Raw genomic sequence first — 13147 nt, 5'->3', positions numbered from 1 at the left:
CCAGTTATCCCTAAAAATGCCTCTAAGGGTTTGGAAATCCATGAAGTACATGAGCACCATTGAGAGCTACTCACAGTCCTTCTTACGTTGCCTTGATCTTCTTTCTCTAAGTGCCATGTAGCTCAAGTTGTTTTGTTTGTCTTCTATAATGGGGTCGAAGATAGAACGAATGAACCTTTCACTGTATCCTCTTTCCAAAACGTCCTCAATAGTTTAATGATGTTGGCCATGAAATCTCTCAGGTTCTTGAACACTCAAGCAATCCAGAGCCCCTGTGACTTAAGAACATTTCTTTTGGTCTGAAAGGGGTGCATGCTAGCCCGGTGGAGGAGAAGATTCAACCTTGTGGGTTTTTGGAATAGGTTGTTGGTGATAAGATCTGAGTTGCACTCCTTCTAAATCATGACATCTAAAAACATTATGTTTTCCTTGTTATAGCTGTTGGTTAATTTTAAAAAGCTCATGGAATTCCCTAGGTGATTAAAAAATTCCCTTAACCTTTCCTCTGAGCTTTCCCAGATGATAAAAATGTCATTGATAAAACAATAGTAACAAGCCACCTCCTTACTCTTTTTCCCATTTACCTAAGGCCATGTTGGCCAGGCTTAGTGCCATCACTGCCCCCACTGTGATACCTTTTTTCTGCCTGAAGTAATTCCTACTGAAGCAGAAAAAGTTTCTATTCAAGAGGATACTGAGTAGTCTGCAAATTAACTCAGCCTTGTATCTGTGGTTCAAGCACTTGGTGTTGATCGCTTTCAACACAGCTTCAATGCAGTATTAGTGGGGGAGAATGGCATAGATGGTCACTAAGATGGTGTTTTTGCTGACTTTTAGGTTCCTGATCTTCCTCAGTAAGCTGCTTGGGTTAAGCACAAAGGAGGAGTTCTTCTCCACTAATGACTTATTCTGTACATCCAGGTAGATGGATATAGCCTCGGTGATACTACCCCCACTCACTATGACTGGGTGGGATGGGGAGTCCATTATATTCTTATGAGGCTTGGGAATGCCAAAGAAGTTGGGAACCTTGGATGTTTAAATTTTTAAGATGTTTAAGATTCTGGCACCAATAAGTCCAGTCCTATTATTCAACCCTGTATAATGTTCCCTGAGTTATGTTAATATAAGTTTGGTCATAATTTAGAAACCTCAGTTTGATTACTTTTCAACTGAGTGTTAGTTTACATGCACATTTGATTAATAGTTAGGTCTGACAAAGCTTACTTATGAAAGTGCTGGTTATAACATAGCCAGTCTCCTCCCATAGGTGTATCTCTATACAAAATGAATCTAACACTGTTAACCAATGAGAATAGAGAACGTGCGTCCATATCTACATAAATGAATGTTACTTTGTCAACCAATGAAAATTCACTGAAGGTACAGGATGGCACAACAATATCCCAGCTGGAACAGGTCACAGTTTCACAGTTTAATGAACAAATTATGAATGTACAAAAGTTGAAACAGATTCAATAGCCAAAATGTTTACGGATGCTGTTAGGTCACCAGGCATAAATGACTTTATCAGCATCAAACCTTTTTTAAGCATGGTATAGACTTTTATTCAACATGATATATGCATTATGTACATATGTTTGTTTTTAGTTTTAGTATTTAACATTATATTTATAAGATATTATTTATAAGATATATTTTTAGTCACCAGCATGTGACAGAAGTGTATACTTGATTTGTCCCAAGTATATAGTGTGTGTGTTTACAGCATGTTTTTAGTAGATGGAATTCAGCAGTGTAAATATATTAATTTAACATATATTTTTTATAAAATAACACCCATATACAATTGATTCATATTATATATCATTTAATGTGTTGAATAAGTTTTGTCAAACATGTTAGTATGTCTTTAAATTTTAAACTGCATTTTTAAATGTTTTTGGCGCCAAATTGAAGTATATAAGTGAAATTCAGGAAAAAAATGGTGGTTCTGATGAAGTCTGCGTATGACAGATGAAAGCGCTTAACTCTTGGCTATTGAATCTGTTTCAACTTTTGTACATTCATAATTTGTTCATTAAACTGTGAAACTGTGACCTGTTCAAGCTGGGATATCGTTGTGCCGTCCTGTACCTTCAGTGAATTTACGTTGTTGTTATTGTTGAATTACCCGTTAGTGTTGGTATGGAGGGTTCAAACGAAAGTCTTCAGGCTGTATCAGACAGGGGTGAATTAAACAAACTACAAAGGGAGATTATCGAACTTAAAGAGGAGATGTCTCGATTGGCAGATCTGGTTAGATGTTCCTTATCTGCTTTCCACAATACTGATGCGGTGAAAGCTTGTGATTTACAGCCGGAAATACCGGCAGTTTTGGAAACTGTTTCTGCCATGAGCGTGGAGACGCATGCAAGGATCAACACCAGCTCGCCTTGTGAAATACCGAATGGCCAAAGGCAGCACATATTGGAAGAAAATCTGTCCTCAAATCGATCCTTAGGGGGACAATTTTCGAGTCGCTGTAGAAACACCAGCAAGAACTCTTCTAATGAGTTCACATTTGATTTCAGTATATTTCATGCACATAGTGAAGCAGAAAGGATGGGAGCGAGACCCAAGCGCCCTATGACTATTAAAACGTACGCTGGGGTTTCGAAAACAATTGCTGACAATTTAAAAGGTACTGTACTTACTACTAAACATTTTACTACCCATAATGGAAATGGGTGCAACAACAATAAGAATAAACGGACTGATAATTATAGTAGTAAAAGTAAACATATGAGTGCTACTGTCAGCGAACATTTGGAGTGTTTTTTAAAGGATAACTATGATTTTACGAAATACGACAAAATAGATGGAATAAACAGAACTGATAGTGTGGTAGATCATTACAAAAAAGATTCTCCAGGCATTATTAAAGACAAAATGTATTTATTGGGTAAAAAGTTATTATCCATAAAGAATTTAAAAATAGAACATGCATATTTTACCAAATGTATTACCTTGAAAATTGTTCCTAAGGGTATCAGATTTTTTAAATTACCTTTAGGGGTTGATTTGAATCCAGGTACTATGAATGAATTCAATTTATTATTTGACAGCTTTGGATATGAATATATGGAATTATTAATTAAGAAAAATGATGAAAAGATTACATTATTGATTCATGATGTTGAAATACTCAATCAGGATATTGTGACTGATGAACTGTTCACACAATGGATTGCGTTATATGAGAAACAATATACCCAAGCTGACCAGAAGGCATGTGACATTCACAATAGAAAAGGGAGGAAAATTGTTAGAGACATGGATCAATATACTCATCATAGAGCATATATTTGGCCCAAGGCTAGGCAAGAAAGAGAAAAGGGTGGACACCATAGATTTGAAGAAGGTGTAAGTGAAAGAGAGGTGAATTTCTACACAGATAGAGTAGTTCCCCCATCAAAAAACTCAGGTACAGCATGGAACAGAAGAAAGAGATAACAGTTCAAGATATTCTTAATCATGAAATACATTACAAGAAAACTATTATTCATGACACTCACAACGATCAGGAAAATATGATAAGGGACAACAAACAGTTAGAACTTATTGTAGAAGATGGACAGTTAGAATTCATAGTAGAAGACGAACAGATTGAGGTGGAAAGTGAAGACTTGGAACCGTTTGGGTGTAAGGAAAATAACATCATTTCCACATACAAAGGCTTTAAAGTTTTCAATTACACCAATTTTGCTATACCTGAAGATTTTTATAAACTATTTTCCAAGGGGATGAAGTTCATACCTACTACAGAATTCAATTTAGTTGACACTATTACTGAACTAAAATTATTTTGTCGTAGATTGAATCTAGCTATCCAGTTTGAGAAAAATGAAATTGACAAAAACTCCAGTTACACAATGAATACAAGGAATAGTAACATTCTTAAGAAGAAAAGTACTTATATACCTACAAGTAATCCTGTTATAGGAAGTTTTGAGAAAATTGTCAGTCAAGACATCTATAGTTTTTATAGAACAAACAGAATTAACAAGAAGAAAAGTAAGGAATGGAATGATAATTTGACTAAAGGTGAGCGAGAATGTTTGGATACACTGATCAACAATAATCAAGTGAGGGTCATGAAACCCGACAAAGGGGGAGGTGTAGTCATCTTTAACAAATTTGACTATATTAAAGAAATCTACGACATTTTACATGAATCTGGTAAATATGTAGCCATTTCTCTTAACGAAATAAATATTGGATATAGACGTATAGACCTTGCCTTAGAAGAATATTACATTGACCATAGAATAACTGAAGAGGCATATCAGTTCCTGACAGTTGGATATCCTACATTAGCTTCCATTGTAGGTATCCCAAAAATACACAAAAATTTACAGAATCCCCCATTCAGACCGATTATATCTGGAAGCAAGTCTAAAACTTTTCCCATAGGAGTAGCAATAGATAGATGGGTCAAACCAGTTTACAACAATGTACCACACTTGATTAAAGATTATTGGGTATTTCTGAGTCTACTTACACCCCAAATTTGGAATAAGGGGCTTATTTTCATTACTATAGATGTGATAGATCTTTTTTCAAGTATCCCGAAAGAGGTTGGACTTGAATATTTCTGTAACAGTTTAAGAAAATATTCTAATTTTGAATGGGACAGGACAAGCCTCATTACTGACATGATGGGATTAGTTCTGGACCACAATTATATTTACTATGAAAATGAATTTTTCAAACAAACCACAGGTGTTGCTATGGGGGCTTCATGTGCCCCCATATTTGCGAATTTGGTTATGTTGGAATGGGAGACTGGACATGTATTTAACTGTGAATACTTTAAATATGTTAAGTTTTACACAAGATTTTTGGATGATTTATTTTTGTTATGGGATGACCCTGTTGATTTAATAGAAATGTTTATTGAGTATCTCAACCATACAACAGATTTTTTAAAATTTACATTTAATTACAGTGAAAAAGGTATTTCTTATCTGGACACCTATATAGAACATGGGGACCATGGTTTTGTATCTCGTATACACAGAAAAGATACGTTTTCGAACGATTATTTGGAGTTCAGTAGTAACCACCCCAAACATGTGTTTAAAAACATATTCAAGGGGCAGTGTATATGAGCGGCTCGAATGTCCTCCACGAAGGAAATTATGTTACATGAAGTGCAATTCATTGAGCAAATGTTTAGAGAAAGAGGCTATCCTGTACATTTACTTACTGATGTAGTTGGGTACATCAGTTCAGAATGGGAAGGGAAATACAAACCTATATTAGGCAATCCCATTGTACAAAAGATGGATGTAAAGAAGGATCAATTTCACAGGGTATGTGTGTTAACGTATTCCCCTGTAGTAAAATATATTGAGAACATCATTATTCAACATTGGAAGCTGATTACTATGGATGAAAAAATAGCACAGAAAGTAGGTACCTTCCCAAAATTTGTTTATAAAACAGGACCCAATTTGAAAAGGATGATTGAATTTAATATGCAAAATGATGAACACAAGAAAAAGGCCACAGTTAAATGTGGCGCATGCAAACAGTGTAGATATATTAATGAAAAAGAAGAATTTAAATTAAAAAATTTTAATGGAACATACATAAAGGGAAGAGCAGGAAATTGTAATACAAAATTTGTGGTGTATATAGCTACTTGTGAGGTATGTCCTGCATTCTACATAGGGAAAACGGAGAGACAGTTAAAACGTCGTATATATGACCATATGTACTGTATCAAGAAAAAAGATAAAAAGAATGCCCTATGTAGACACATGGTATCCAATGGGGAGACACATAGCTTTAAATTTACAATAATAGATCAGGTTGAAATGACAACTAGAGGGGGTAATATAAAAGACAGGTTAGCCAAAAAGGAGAGTAAATGGCAAATGTTTACGGATGCTGTTAGGTCACCAGGCATAAATGACTTTATCAGCATCAAACCTTTTTTAAGCCTGGTATAGACTTTTATTCAACATGATATATGCATTATGTACATATGTTTGTTTTTAGTTTTAGTATTTAACATTATATTTATAAGATATTATTTATAAGATATATTTTTAGTCACCAGCATGTGACAGAAGTGTATACTTGATTTGTCCCAAGTATATAGTGTGTGTGTTTACAACATGTTTTTAGTAGATGGAATTCAGCAGTGTAAATATATTAATTTAACATATATTTTTTATAAAATAACACCCATATACAATTGATTCATATTATATATCATTTAATGTGTTGAATAAGTTTTGTCAAACATGTTAGTATGTCTTTAAATTTTAAACTGCATTTTTAAATGTTTTTGGCGCCAAATTGAAGTATATAAGTGAAATTCAGGAAAAAATGGTGGTTCTGATGAAGTCTGCGTATGACAGATGAAAGCGCTTAACTCTTGGCTATTGAATCTGTTTCAACTTTTGTACATTCATAATTTGTTCATTAAACTGTGAAACTGTGACCTGTTCCAGCTGGGATATCGTTGTGCCGTCCTGTACCTTCAGTGAATTTACGTTGTTGTTATTGTTGAACCAATGAAAATGCAGTTTTTATATCTGTAGTTACGTATTCCTAATGTGCTGATGCTGTACAAAGTATAAATAACCCGACTGTCTGTGGAGTAGTTGTTATAAGACAACTGAAATAAAACAAAGTGAGATTTTCGCCACAGCGCTCACCTACCTATGTTGGATGTTCTTCAAAAAGAAAACTTTTGAAAACCAAAAGGAAGACTTTAGTGTAGGGTTGCCACCTTTTAAGCGGGCCAAAGTGGGACATGGGGTTGTGGCCAATATGCACTGGCCACATCCTCTACCATGACATCATCACATCAGCAGTGAAGGAGATGCTGTTATTGGTATGAGTCTGACAGATGGCTGCTGGAGTGGCTAGCTAGCTTGCTGCTGGAGTGGCTAGTTGGTTGACTGCTGGAGTGGCTAGCTGGCTGGCTGCTGGACTGGCTAGCTGACTGGCTGGCTGCTGGATTGGCTACCTGGTTGGTGGGAGTAGCAGCTGGATGGATGAATGACTGGATGGATGGCTTCATAGATGGATGACTGAATGAATGGATGCCTGGCTGGATGGATGGGTGGCTGCATGATTGGATAGTTGGCTGCATGAATGGATGGATGGCTGATTGAATGGCTGGCTGGATGACTGGCTGCATGAATGGATGGCTGGCTGCATGACTGGATGGATGGCTGGCTTGCTAGATGAATGAATAGCTGGCTGGCTGGTTGGATGAATGGATGGAGGGCTGCTTGGATGAATGGATTGATGGATGCTGGCTAGATGAATGGATGGCTGGCTAGCTGGTTGGATAAATGGGTCGCTGGCTGGCTGGTTAGATGAATGGCTATCTGGCTGGCTGGATGAATGGATGGCTGACCGGCTGGATGAATGGTTGGCTGGCTGGCTGGCTGCTTGGATGGCTGGCTGACTGGCTGGCCGGATGAATGGATGGATTGCTGGCTCATTAGAAAAAAAACAAAAACAAATCTCGGTCATGTTTTAAGCATTTGTAGAAGCGCTTAAAACAAAGTGTTTCTACAGCCGCAATCTTTGCAGGGCTCTTCCTGCCCCAATCCCCACCCATTCCATAAATTGCAGCCAATTGCTGCACGAATTAAAGCACCCGGATATAACAGGCAAAAGCTTTGCCTGCAGGTCCAGGTTGGTGATGTCACTGAATTGCCGTGGAAAAGCTGGAAGTAATTGCGGCTTTTCCATGGCAATACAGTGCGATTGAAAAGTGGAACTTTTCAAGTCCCACTACTTTGCACAGTGGGCAATGGGATGAGGCAGCTCAACCTGTGAGTGTCCCACTCACAGTGGGATGGGTGGCAATCTTACTTTAGTGGGTTTATTCAACTTTTGAAATAGGAAAATATATGATCATAGATCGATGACTGGGTTTATTATCTTAAATTGACTTGGAAGCTTGTCTGGCTAGATTGAGTTTATCATCTGGAATTCAATCTTTGTATAGTTATTTTTTAAGTTAATATCGCCTTTGCAATTCAAGCTTGGAGAAGCCTTGGGTAGAGTCTCTCAACTTGAGAATCCTCAGTGCTTATTTTCAAGTTATCAATAATAAAAAAAATCTTCAATATGATAATCTTTTACAAGTGAAAATTTTCCATTCACAAAACAATGCTGCCATGGCTATTGTAGGGATCTGTATGCTCTAACATTCTCTAACTTATATAGCCAAAATTTCATGACAGTCAATAATGAATAAAATAAATGACAAAACATCACCTTAAAAAACTGATTTCAATGGGTTTGTTACTGATAAGTAGAGATAAAGTCTTTCATTTAATTTTCAGTTGTATGTGTGCAAGCAACATGCAAAAGGCAGTAATGAATGAAAACTGACAGAACTGTAATGGCAAAATTGATATACTGTATCTGGCTGGCACACACACACATCACACACTCACACACTTATGTAACAAGGAATCCTGAGTTGGATAATATCAGGTGTTTTTCATTACAGTTTACAACTATAATTCTAGATTGACATTAACTTTGTAAGCTGAGCTACAGGAAAAGTCTAAGGCAAATGAAATAAATACATTTATTTTATTTATTTTATTTTTATTTTACATTTATTGACCGGGCTAGTCTAACTGGATATGTGTCCATTTTCAGTAGATGCCCAGAGAGATAAGCTCCGATGAAACAATAACAAAATCTTATATACAAAATTAATGTAAACAATGCACAATGCGGGTACATTACAGAGAATAATCAAAGAGGTCAGAACTTCATAACATAGTGCAAATTATGCAGGTATAAGTAGTACAATACAAATGCAGTTTCAATATTCAATACATAATATACGAAAAAGAAGGCAGCTGATTATATACAATTTCTAAGTACAAAAGTAGTCATATTAATGAGATTCAAGAAGATGTAAGTAATAGTATCTAGAAGGACAAGGTTTGTTGTTCTTAAGAAAAGGATCTTGATAACTGAGAAGAGGAGGGTAGGCTGAACATGTAAGAAGAACTAGTTGATCAGTCAGGTTTAGTACAGGGGCATAACCAGTGTGTTTTGAGGAAAAGTTTCAATTTGATTTTGAAAAGTGATATAGAGGGAAGTGAGGAAAGTTCACTGGGAAGAAGGTTCCAGGATTTTCCAACAGTATTAGAGAAGAGAGAGTCCCCAGCCCTGTTGTTTGATTTACAAATATTGACGTGAAGTTTATGTGATGATTGTAAGGTCTTCAGATTGTTGCAGGGGATGATGAGGGTAGGTAGTATAGGGGTATTCATAGGTTGGTAAAGGGTTTTATGGACAATGGTCAGTTGGTGAAAGTTAAGCTGATTTTGTAATTCAAGCCATCCTAGCTGTTTTAAATTGTAACAGTGGTGGGTTCTGAATGTGTTGCTTGTAGCAAATCTGGCTATGTTATTGTAGGAGTTTTCCATTTTATTAAGGTTGTTTTTAGATAGATTAGTATATATGGGTGAGGGATAGAGGAGACGAGAGATTAGATGGGTGTGAGCAATGGTTATTCTAGCTGCAGGAGAGAGGAAGGGTTTGATCCCGTAGAGAGAGCCTAGTTTTCTATTAACAGTTTTTATAGTATTGTTGATATGGGTGTCAAAGTTAAGGTTGTTATCTATGGTGTTACCTAGTAGTTTGGTAGTTGGATCTGGGGATATGAGAGTACCATTATTGGATGTGACTGTGAAATCTATAGGGGGGGACTTACAAGTAGGAGTAAAAAGGAGGAGCTTAGTGTTTTTAGGGTTAAGAAGGAGACAGCGCTGTGTAAACCATTGTTCAACTGTGTTAAACACCTTTTGGGTAAGGGAGTGAAGTTCAGATATTGATTTGGCTGAGCATATAAGTGTGGAATTGTCTGCGTATTGTATGCATGTAGCTTGGGGGATTGCTAGGTGAAGGTCATTCATAAATATAGAAAACAGGAGAGGTCCTAATATGGACCCTTGAGAGATACACTATACAGCTACATATAACAGTAATATACAACCATACTACAGAAACAATCTCACCTAGGATTTTGGCTTGATCACCCTCTAAACTTTCATTTTCACATTTCCAGAGTAAGATAAAAAAGGAACTCCCCCCTCTTTGGAGTCAAAAAAATCTCCCTGTTTCTGGCTCAGCCAGCCAAAGCAGCCACTGGCAAAGAAAACTAGTCAACTAGAATATGTACTACCAATTTTCTCATCTGCTTCCAAGAAAAACAACACCATACTCCAATCTCCAAAGGCATCGGCTGATTCCTTACAAACCCATCTGTATCACCCTAGAAAAAGGCAAATGGTTACCCAAAAAACAAAGCTCTAACCTATCGTACATGGAATCTTGACTGACACACACTTGCTACTAATCTAAAAAAAAAAAAAAAAAAAACTATTCAACCATAAAAATAATTTCTCAATAACTTCTTTCAATAGTGCTAATATAGAACTAGTCAACCAAGCCAAGTTTATGAGGGTCAGTATTGTTGACAACCTGAAGTTCGACCACCAGACAAAATATGTAATAAAACCCATCAAAAACTCAATGGGCAGGATTCACAAAGCCTCCGTGTAAGAGTTATAACTCATACACGGAGGCTGCAGTTAAACGGAGTGATGTCAGCATGCTCTGCATATTAATGAGAGCATGCTGAATGACACTGAAGGCCAACACGGTCCATGTAAGACAGTAGGATGCGTATCCGTAGGCTGAGCCCTGTAAGCGGACACGCCCCCAGAAGAGGAAAAGTACCCAAAGGAAATACCCACGACAGAGTCCACGGAAATGTGAATAAACAGAACACAACACATGCCCCCACAGACTATGAACATAAAATAAATATAAATGAACATGTTATAAGTTTTTTTTTAAATTGTAAAGATGTTTAACCGTGAGTGCGCTCGTTTGCACGGGCGTGCCCGTAGCGCAGCTACAGTTAGCAGTCAGTGGGAAAGCATATAAAAACTAAATATGCAAAATAAACCAGGAAGCAATAGCGTAGCGGTAGAGATGCTGGCTGCAGAGCAGGCATTCATGGTTCGAGCCCCCACAACACCATTTTTTTTTTTTTTTGCAAAATAAGCAGGAAACAAGTCCCTGACAAATATGTAGACATAAAACCACAACTTATGTAAAATGTAATGAAATAGCCCATTCATATTGAAGAAATGTGAGGTAACAAAAGAATAAAAAATGCCAGATGTGCCCATAGATGAGCTACAGTTTAACAGGGTGAGTGCATCTGCCTGTAGATGAGCAGTGGTTTAACTGGTGCAAAATGAGTGCCCGTAGCTGAGCAGTGGTTTAACACGCTATATCTATGTGCCCCTAACTGAGCTGAGCGTAATATGCGTGCCGATAAGCAAATGAGGCTTAAAGCAGTGTACCCTGTGAGCTGCGCACCGCGCAAACAAGCTAACCGACAGGCAACGTTGAGCAAGCCGTATCAAAACTGCCTTTACACAGACACACCCCTCAGCATGTCTAGACAGTCATGAAAAATAAAAAGCAGTGGCCAGGTTCGAACCGAGGATACTATACACCATAGTCAAGGTACAGAACCACTAAGCCATGACAGCAGTACCTAGAAATGCAATAATAGCTAATATATAGGAATGAATACAAACTACAGCATGACAATGCAGGTTTACTGAAGTTGATACAATTCCAAAATGGCCAATCACAGATATGTAGGAAAAAGCGGACTATATAAGCCCCATAGGCGGGAATACACAGCATAAATGATTGTAGAACAGACCTGCAGGCAGAATGTCAGGAGTAGGAGAGGGTAGTCGCTTTCGAGTACAGAGGTGGGGTGTTGAGGAGTCCAGGTACATGGCCTGGCTCCTAGTCCACAATCATGAGGCCCAACTCATGCAGGGCCAGGTCCTCTGGGGAGCATACAGGGCTGAGGCATGGGACCGGTTGGCTCATGATCTCATCAGTGCCACAGGGATTCCAAGGACTGGTGAGCAGGTCCATCACCACCATGCGGACCTGAAGAGACGTAAGCAGGACCAACTGAACCTTTGGATCCAGGCGGCCCGGCAAACACCCAATGCCCACTACTGAGTAAGTAACATTTAATTATGTATGTAAGAAATTAAACTAGCTGATATTATGGAGATGTGTATTCCAATATTACTTCATTTATATTACAGCTGCAGGTGTCCGTTCTGCGAACCGCAGAGCCTATGGCGATAGGCTGGTGCAGTTGCGCCACCAGGCAGGTCAGTAATCCACTACCAGTAACTGTAAAGAAATATAAAAGTATGACAGTCAGCAAAAGAGTGCAGTGTAGTCAGTAAGGAATAAAATCTGCAAGTAATAGTGTGAAAGTGTATGCAAGTATTGCTTGGTTACAAGAGTTTTCAGCCTGTAAGTGTAACCTAAACATGAAACTGTCCGACATATATTCTGAAATAAAAATGCCCTGCCTGTAAGAAAATAGTGCACAACCTGCAGTAGGCTGAAAAGTATAGCTGCAGAAGATGATGAAATCACATGTGTGAAATATATCCCTGTGGAAATACTGAAACATGACAGAAGTGATACTGCTGGAAAGGATTGTAATAACTACTGTTAAAACATGTCAATAAAGCCTAGAAGTACCATCCTGAATAGTAAAATGAAAGCAAGTGAGAGAGTGTGAGAAAGTGTCATGAATCCAGCAATACAGTAGTAATAACCCCTGAATAAAGTATACTGCAGTCAAGACAGAATGAAATGCATGTGAGATTCAAAACCAAACAGCGAAATATGTTCAAAGTGTTGCTGCATGTGGAATGTGTATCCCAAAATCTGGATATGTTGCTCTCAGTCTGAAATACGCAGATAGGATGATTGTCTGATATACCAAACATCCGCACTTGTCTACAGCTATATAAAGCAAAAGTAGCAAGATGATGTAGCTGAACAAAGCTAGATATGAATGTGTATGAAGAACACTAAAATGTATATTGATGTTGCAGTAACAGTCCTATCAGCAAGGTGAAATAGTTATCATATAGGAAACTGTAGTTAGAACAGTAGTGTGTATATAACTGTAGCTATTAGAAATGTACAGCATATGTATTGTTATTCTAAGGTGTTAATATTACTTTCTTTACCCCACCCTATAACCACATATAACCCATTCCACGTGAAAATGGTA

The sequence above is a fragment of the Protopterus annectens genome, chromosome 8.part0 (genome assembly GCF_019279795.1).
Source record: "Protopterus annectens isolate FY-2018-M chromosome 8.part0, PAN1.0, whole genome shotgun sequence".
NCBI lineage: Eukaryota > Metazoa > Chordata > Ceratodontiformes > Protopteridae > Protopterus > Protopterus annectens.
Note: the sequence above shows the minus strand (reverse complement) of the source record.